This window comes from Nipponia nippon, unplaced genomic scaffold (genome assembly GCF_047370975.1).
Source record: "Nipponia nippon isolate SJK-2023a ecotype South Korea unplaced genomic scaffold, ASM4737097v1 scaffold_6, whole genome shotgun sequence".
Classification (NCBI taxonomy): Eukaryota; Metazoa; Chordata; class Aves; order Pelecaniformes; family Threskiornithidae; genus Nipponia; species Nipponia nippon.
The window spans coordinates 27115857-27123526 of NW_028262380.1; the positions used below are offsets into that span (position 1 = coordinate 27115857).

Sequence of the window (7670 nt, forward strand, 5' to 3'; positions counted from 1 at the left end):
TAATCCTTGAATGCTGCTTAAAATCCTTAGCATGAATGACTCTTATTGCCCCTACATCTTCATGTCTTTCCTACCTCACCCATTATGAATTTACCTGTTGAGGACATCTCATACCTTCTTTCTCCCCAGTGGGCTATCAGGGGAATTATACTGAGCACTGGCTGTGTACCTTTTCCTTGAAGCATCTTCCTCAGGATAGTAATTACTCATCCAGTCATTGCAATGTGAATTTTGTTGTGTCAGGTGACAGAACTTTTTTCCTGTTCCTGTCAGAATTATTTTAAACTTTACATCTGCACATTGTTTCTTGCTGCAGACAAACGACTCTGAAGGAATCACATGACAAGCTTGCCAGACTTCTTAATAGATCAAGGCTTTTAATAAAGGCCCGCTACCTAATGTCATCCATGAAGATTAAAACAAAGGTGCCAGACATCTTATCTTACCAAAGAACAATTTGTAGTGGTCTTGGACAAACTAATGTAAGACAATCTTATCTGTGACAAAGAAGAATTTTTTTAAAATCTCTGTTTTACCTTTTGATTAGGAAAATGACATCAAGGACATTTGCTTATTTTTTTTCTCATCTTGAGTACTGTGTGCAGTTTTGGGCACCGCAGTACGAAAAGGATACAAAGCTACTAGAGAGGGTCCAGAGGAGAGCCACAAAGATGGTGAAGGGTTTAGAGGGGAAGCCATATGAGGAGTAGCTGAAGTCACTTGGTCTGTTCAGCCTGGAGAAGAGGAGACTGAGGGGGGACCTCATTGAGGTCTACAGCTTCCTCACGAGGGAAGGAGGAAGGGGAGGCGCGGATCTTTCCTCCCTGACGACCAGTGATAGGACCTGAGGGAGCGGCAGGAAGATATGCCAGGGGAGGTTTAGGTTGGACATTAGGAAAAGGTTCTTCACCCAGAAGGCAGTGGAGCACTGGAACAGGCTCCCCAGGGAGGTAGTCACGGTGCCAAGCCTGACACCATTCAAGAAGCATTTGGACAACACCCTCAAACATATGGTGTGATTTTTGGGGTTGTCCTATGCAGGGACAGGAGTTGGACTCGATAATCCTTGTGGGTCCCTTCCAACTCAGGACATTCTATGATTCTATGATTTTCAGAAGCATGCAACTCATAAAAATTCTTATCAACAAGAATAATCATATCACCAAAATTGTATCACCAAAAGACTCATTAAGCCTCAGTGAAGAAGTTAACAGTAAGTATACAGTTTTCTACCGACATTCCTTGAATTCCCTGTGCATCTCTTCCCGTGCCACTGACTGATGCACCATTGACCATTATATTTCAGAATCCATGTCAATAATCTTGCTCTGTGTTTAACTCTTCATTTTACTTGTGACCCTCTCTAGGTTGCTTACCATTTCCTTTTTATAATGCCAGATATCTCCCTTGAACCCTAACCCCCCTGTATTTTACCTTCCTAATAAAGTAATTACTAGTGGCTATATATAAGCAACCAAAGACTGCCAAAGAAGAAATGTAAGATAGCTCTTTTCTGCAAAAGTCATATCACGGAAGGCTGAATTCAATAAGAAGTTATGAGCCTCAAAGTATATGCTTCCATTACCAGTCACAGTGGTCAATATATAAATCCGAAGCATTTTGACTGAGTGAGAAACTTATCCTTGACTTACCAGTAGACTATCTGACTAATTGGTATCCTTGAGGATTTTTATATCTCAGTAAGAACATTTTCTGGGATATGGACAGCTTGATTTCATTCAATTTCACGCCACTTCAGCACATGATTAGATCAGATTTAAATGGATGGACTTTACCTATGACTGTTTGGAAGGACAAATCTAATTAACCTGATTGTCTTTCCATGTATTCTTTATCTTTTCTAAGTTCTAAGCTCTTATTGATTATCAGTGGCCACAAGAAACAGTTGGATAAAATATGCATATACTTTTTTTGGCAATGATTATAAACCTAGGTTAATCTAATTAAATGATATAGAATAAAATAAAAAATAGAGGGATGAATTATATAAACCAGAACCCTTGGAGCATTTGCCTCCTATGTTTGGAACTGGATATACTGTGAATGAATAAAAATACCCCTCTCCAAAAAAAAAGCAACAAAACATCTACAGAAGACATGTCAGCCCACTGTGTTTGAACAATTTAATATCAAATATCAAATGTTAAAAACATTTCCACATATCCCTCTCATGCCATCATCCATCCAGTTTTCTGTGACTGAACTTCTGAATGGGATGTCGCAAAGAGTGCAGAAAGTTACTGATTTCAGAGTTTATCTGTACCGCAAAGTGATTTTGAAAATTCAGCACTTGGAGTATGATCAAGATCAAGAAGAATTTATATAATTAATAAATGAGCCCACTGCAACCTACCCTGGTTAGGAAGACATATTGGATTGTGTAGGAACTGTCCAAAATCAAAAGCTTCTCTCTGAAGCCTCTAATTTTAATATGGATTTCTATACCCACCTGTAAGACATTTACTTTGTAGGTACTTTTGTACTTAGGAGTCCAGATGATACTGACAGACATGAAAAAATGTCTGAAGATGCTTATAGACGAAACCAGTGGCAGCTTTGGGAGTGCAGAGAACAAAAATCGTGCAGCTCCCATGTTTGCTGTAGCTGTGAGAAAAGTTTTGTATGTGAATGGGGTGGGACTCCCCACAGTCTGACTGGTACACCTATGTTGAGGGAAGATACCTAGTCTTTGGCTTGGATCAGCTTCAGATAAAAGCAGAAAACTTCTTGGTGGTTCACTTTGATTCAGCTTATACAGCTTGCAACCCTAATTATTTATCTGTAAACATCTGCTTATGCTGAATGAGTGGCAGAAATGTAACCCTGTTCATGAATACCTCTGCTGAAAAAGACTGGAACACAGATTATAGTGTTATTAGTCTTTAATTATTAGTGCAGTACCATGTTAAGTGATAGTCGCCAAACTTTGTGGGTTTTTTTGCTCAGTTCATGTAACAGATGGCATTTCAGAAAGGGAATATTTCTTCATACGTTTCTATGCATACATACAGCTAACATTCCTTGCATCATGAACTGGACTTCTCCTTGGGAAATCTCACAGCTTTGGGGTTTTGTCCCTTGTCCTCTTTTTATTCCCTCGTTGTAGCCTGTGATTAGTAGGAGAAAAGGAGCCTTTTACCAACAACCCAGCACCGAGTTCAGCGTTGATCAATACACCTCCAGATACTTCTTTAGGCTTGCAAGAGGATGCTTATCAATCTTTCCTGCTGCAGTATTTCTAATCAGGCAGTACAAGTAGTCGTAAATTCACATCTGTAATTCACTGTGTTCCTCCATTTGTTGATTTGGTCTCTTGCTGCAGAATTCAAAAACCTTCCTAAACTTCCTTGCATTTATTAAAAGAACACTTGCCCGTCTTTCTTTCTATTCTTAAGTTTCCAATATTTTTCATGTCCTTAGTGGGCTGGACATTGCAAATAAAATACACTGGTCAGGCTGCTCTCCGATTCAATCGGAGCCCAAGCCTTGTGCCATACCTCCAATCTTTAAAAAAATATATATAAATTTATCATAGTTCTTTTTGTACCATCTGAAGCTTGCTTACACTTGCAGCTTCTGTCACATATCTTAGTAACACAGGGATGTACCAAAATGATGAAAGTTATGAAAATGCTGACACAGCAAGCAACTGGAAGGAGTATCTTCCTATTTCGCACATCTTCAAAAAGGTTGTGGTTTCTCTTTTTCACTGCTTTGGCAGGCACTCAGTGATTAAAAGGGTAATCCTTCCAGGAAGGGTGAGTAAATGGAAACGCCAGCTGTGAGGGAAAAGAAAGAAGACCATGTTTGATATTGCTACAGACCATCGAGCAAAAATCACAAAGCAATCTGGTAGAGACAGACAGAAGACTTCTGTTTCTTTTTCTGAAAAATGTAACAGGCATTGACCCGATGTCCTTTATTGTTTCTTGATATTTGGACAGCCAGCTTGAGATAACCACAAACAAGAACCAAATTGTTCATTACAGCTTTGCATAAAAACTTATTTTAGCTTTGCGTTATACACTACTGATACAAATAATGGAGCTAGTTTGGCTATGAGGGACTGCAATTCTATCGACCTTGGAAGAATGTTCCCTCTTTTATTCCAAATAAATGAAAACCGTATACAGATGTTAGCAACAGTACCTTCTTTCAAATCAAGAAGGAAAAAATAGAGAAATCATTATCTGAACCTCAAGTGCTCCCTGCTGCAAGGTGGTGAACACCACATAAACAATGTTACATCAACTTCTGTTACAATGATTGAGAATTGAGGCCACTGGAGACCACAAAAGATTGCATGCTTCTGATGGCAATGCTATTAAAAAGACGATGAAATATCCAAATTTAAAACACCCTGTAATGCAAAATACTGGTTCTATAAAATATTTTACTATGGGTGTCAAAATTTATTGAATAATAATCGTTGTTTATAAAATATTTCCATAGTGTCTGTAATAAGGTTCTCAGTAATTAATTGGAAACACCAAAAGAGCCTCCCTCTTCTTCGGATTTTCAAACAGGCTTCAAATTACATATGGAGCGTTGAAAATTATTTCATCTGAAAACAGTTAATGACTATGAAGGAAAATGGCAATGGGGACTCAGGAACTGTGGATTCTGTTTCCAGCCCAGCTATGCTACTGCCCATGTGCCTACAAGTAAATTACCAACCTTTTTGACCCAAAGTCTTCATTGAACATCTAACTCATAGTGATGTTGCAAGCATTAGTAAACTTGCAGTGTGTCTGGAGAGTCTCAGCTGGAGCTAAACAAATGCAAAGCATTGCATATTTTCTTTCATATATTTCTAAAATATGTGAATTATTTTACAGACATACTAAGGTATTTTATTCCTTTTTTCCCTGAGACTTCAACATGGGTCAGTGAAAGTAGGTGCATATGTTTGGGCTTGAAAGGTCAAAATATACCTCTTTCCATCCATATTTTTTTAAACTAAGAGAGAGCTGATCCCAGGTATCATTACTGCCAATAATTCTCTGATAGGCTTATAAATTTACTGGGGTGAAACAGAGCGCTGCGTTAGTTGCAATTTCAGATACGTCTGTGCTGATCGTGTCGGACTGCCACAGAGGAGAAATGGGACTCCATTGCTAATGAGGTAGATAAGTCCTCAGCAATTACAATGATACTCTTCTGGATACCTGAACTATTAATCATCAATGAAAGCAAACTGGTGCTTTGACGGTCCGGAAGAGCGCCCTTAGAACTGTCGGAAACCAAATCATTAATAACACAGGAATCAATTTCTGCCCCTCCTCTCTGCTCAATCAGCAATATTATAGCAGAGGAGAACTGGGAAAGGGAGAAGCCAAGAGCTGAAACTTCATTTCTTAAGGTATAATTTAATGTCTTCTCTCAAGTTAAAGTGAGCAGCAGTGTGGTTCGAATTGCTCAACAGGAGAGACTATATCAAACAAGAAGTGACACCAGACACAGAACAAAAGTGAAGGGGAAAGTCAGGAAAAGAAAAATTGATATAAACCAAAGGGGACTTCTGGGCTGTAAAGGGCCAAGTATGATATTCCTTATGAAGTTTTCCAAATTTTGGCACTTTTTAAGGCATTAACTTCTGGGAATAAACAACAGTTTAACATTCTGTTTAAATGGAATTAAGGCCAATCTGTGAAAGGCAACTTTTGCTAAAAGAAAATACAAAATTTAGTGTTATGACTGACAGACAGCAAACCAGACTCCAGAAATGAATGTTTTGCATGCGTATGTATTCAGTCCTTCCTAAATTACAAATGCTAAGAAATAAATAAGCACTCCTGATAAAGACATGGATTTGTCACCCCAGGTCCATTTAAGAAATAGGTAATCTTGAAACTGATCAGAAGGTTTTTTCCCTTGTAATATTTCAGTTTGGCAGCATTAAATGTCTGGTGGTCTTAAATGTGTATTTCCACATTTCAGCTGCATCTAAAGAAATCTCCTGGATATACTAATATTTTCTTTTGTAATAAAGAAAATTTGGTAATCATTAAACTTAATTTACTAGGGCAATATTGAAAGCCTTAATTTTGGTCTAGCATAAGTGTTTGTCAGTCTTTTTATTACAGATTTGCGAACACCCAGCAGACACACTGAGAGTCCTAATTCTCTAGTGCTGTTTACCCGCAGAGTCTCCTCCACCTGTAGAAAAATGGTCCCAAAATAGCAGGTAGTTCTTGTGCCCACTTTGCAGCCTCTTTAGCGAGAGATGAGTAGCTGGGAAAAGAAGTGGAAAATCAGGTTCTGCATCTTCAATTTAAAAAGTGTTAATTAACCTCAAGCCTTAGTTAACTTGTAATTGTTACGGTATTAGAATCCCTATCAGCTGACTCTTCTTTTGCTCCTTCCTCATCAACATACTTCATTACACGTTCTCCTGATGTCTTGCCGAGTCTCTTCCAATCAATCTTCAAGTTTAATCATCATAAGCCAGAAATGAGGCTGATTGCGGATGTCGATTCCAACATCCTTGGTCACAAAAATATGTCTTTTTTGCTGCTAAAGTGTAACTGAAAGCATCTGGGAATGCTCGGAAACTGGAGCAGATGGCTTGCTGTCCTGGAACCCATGCTGCCAGAAGGGGGAACCTGCTGCACATCCCTAAGAGAAACCCAGGAGTACATACGGGAGCCAAAAGACAGAGGTGTCAGTCTTGAGGCCGTCACTTTGTTTTCTTTTACTTTGATACCACTTCAGCCGAGTTATACTAGGTTATACTAGGTTTACAGCCTTCCAGCTAAGAACTGAAATGTGTTCGCATAGCTATCCGGCACAGATCATTAAAAAAAAAAAATCAGTATTAAGACAAGGGTCAGACTAACGAAGGAAGGATTAACCCTCCCCAAGACCTTGCAAATGGCATATGCTACATGTTGCGGGGTGAGCAGGAGGCGCCTGCTTTGTGCTATCCAGCTTGGTCCTCCTGTCAGTGCTGCTGATGTACTTGATTACAAGCTTTTTCAAGTTTAATGATCATTGACCAAAGGTTTCATAAACTTGTTTCAAAGCTGCTGGCTTTTAATGTAATCCTGCTTACAGTATGGATGTTTGGGCACATGCAGCTTTGAAAAGGCTTCTTTTTTTTTTTTTTTTCGCCTTTTTTAGGGAACCCGTAACACTAAACCACATGGACACAGCCTGAAGCAGCATGGTATTTAATTTGCACATCACACCGTTGTTGTGTGCCCTCACCGTGCTACCACAGCATCGTGGAACCGCAGAGCACCCTGCCTAGGACCTGCGCCATGACGATTCCCGTTCGCAGTGCCGCGGCGCAGCGGGAACTCTGTGCCTCAGCCCGTGGCTCTGGAAAGCCTGCTTGGCCCTCAGCCAGCAAACGCCCCCCAGACTAGCGCCGCAGCGAGCGTCAGCACTGTCGCCGTCGCTGACCAGGCACAGCAGTACCCCCACGCAGGCCCCACAGGGGAACCCGAGAAGCAGAGGTCGGGGCTGCGGCGGACAGCAGGGCCCGGCGAGGGGCTGCGGCGGAGGAAGGGGGGAGCCTCCGCCCCAGCGGCCTGGCCCTGGCAGCCCCGCCGCAGGACCGGCGCGGTGCCGCTCCCGGGGGCGCCCGGGGCCCGAGGCGGCCCCGCACCACCGCCGAGCGAGGCCCTGTGACGTCACCAGGAAGC

General features: G+C 41.0%; 1 long non-coding RNA gene across 1 annotated transcript; it reads right to left on the reverse strand.

Annotated features, from left to right (window-relative positions):
* Positions 1–2290: 2290 nt before the first annotated feature.
* LOC148051390 (uncharacterized) lies at positions 2291–7667 on the reverse strand. The gene is made up of 3 exons (XR_015700178.1): positions 7231–7667; positions 6163–6255; positions 2291–3800 (listed from the first exon to the last, which is right to left on the reverse strand). It is a non-coding gene; the product is annotated as an uncharacterized LOC148051390 (long non-coding RNA).
* Positions 7668–7670: the final 3 nt, after the last annotated feature.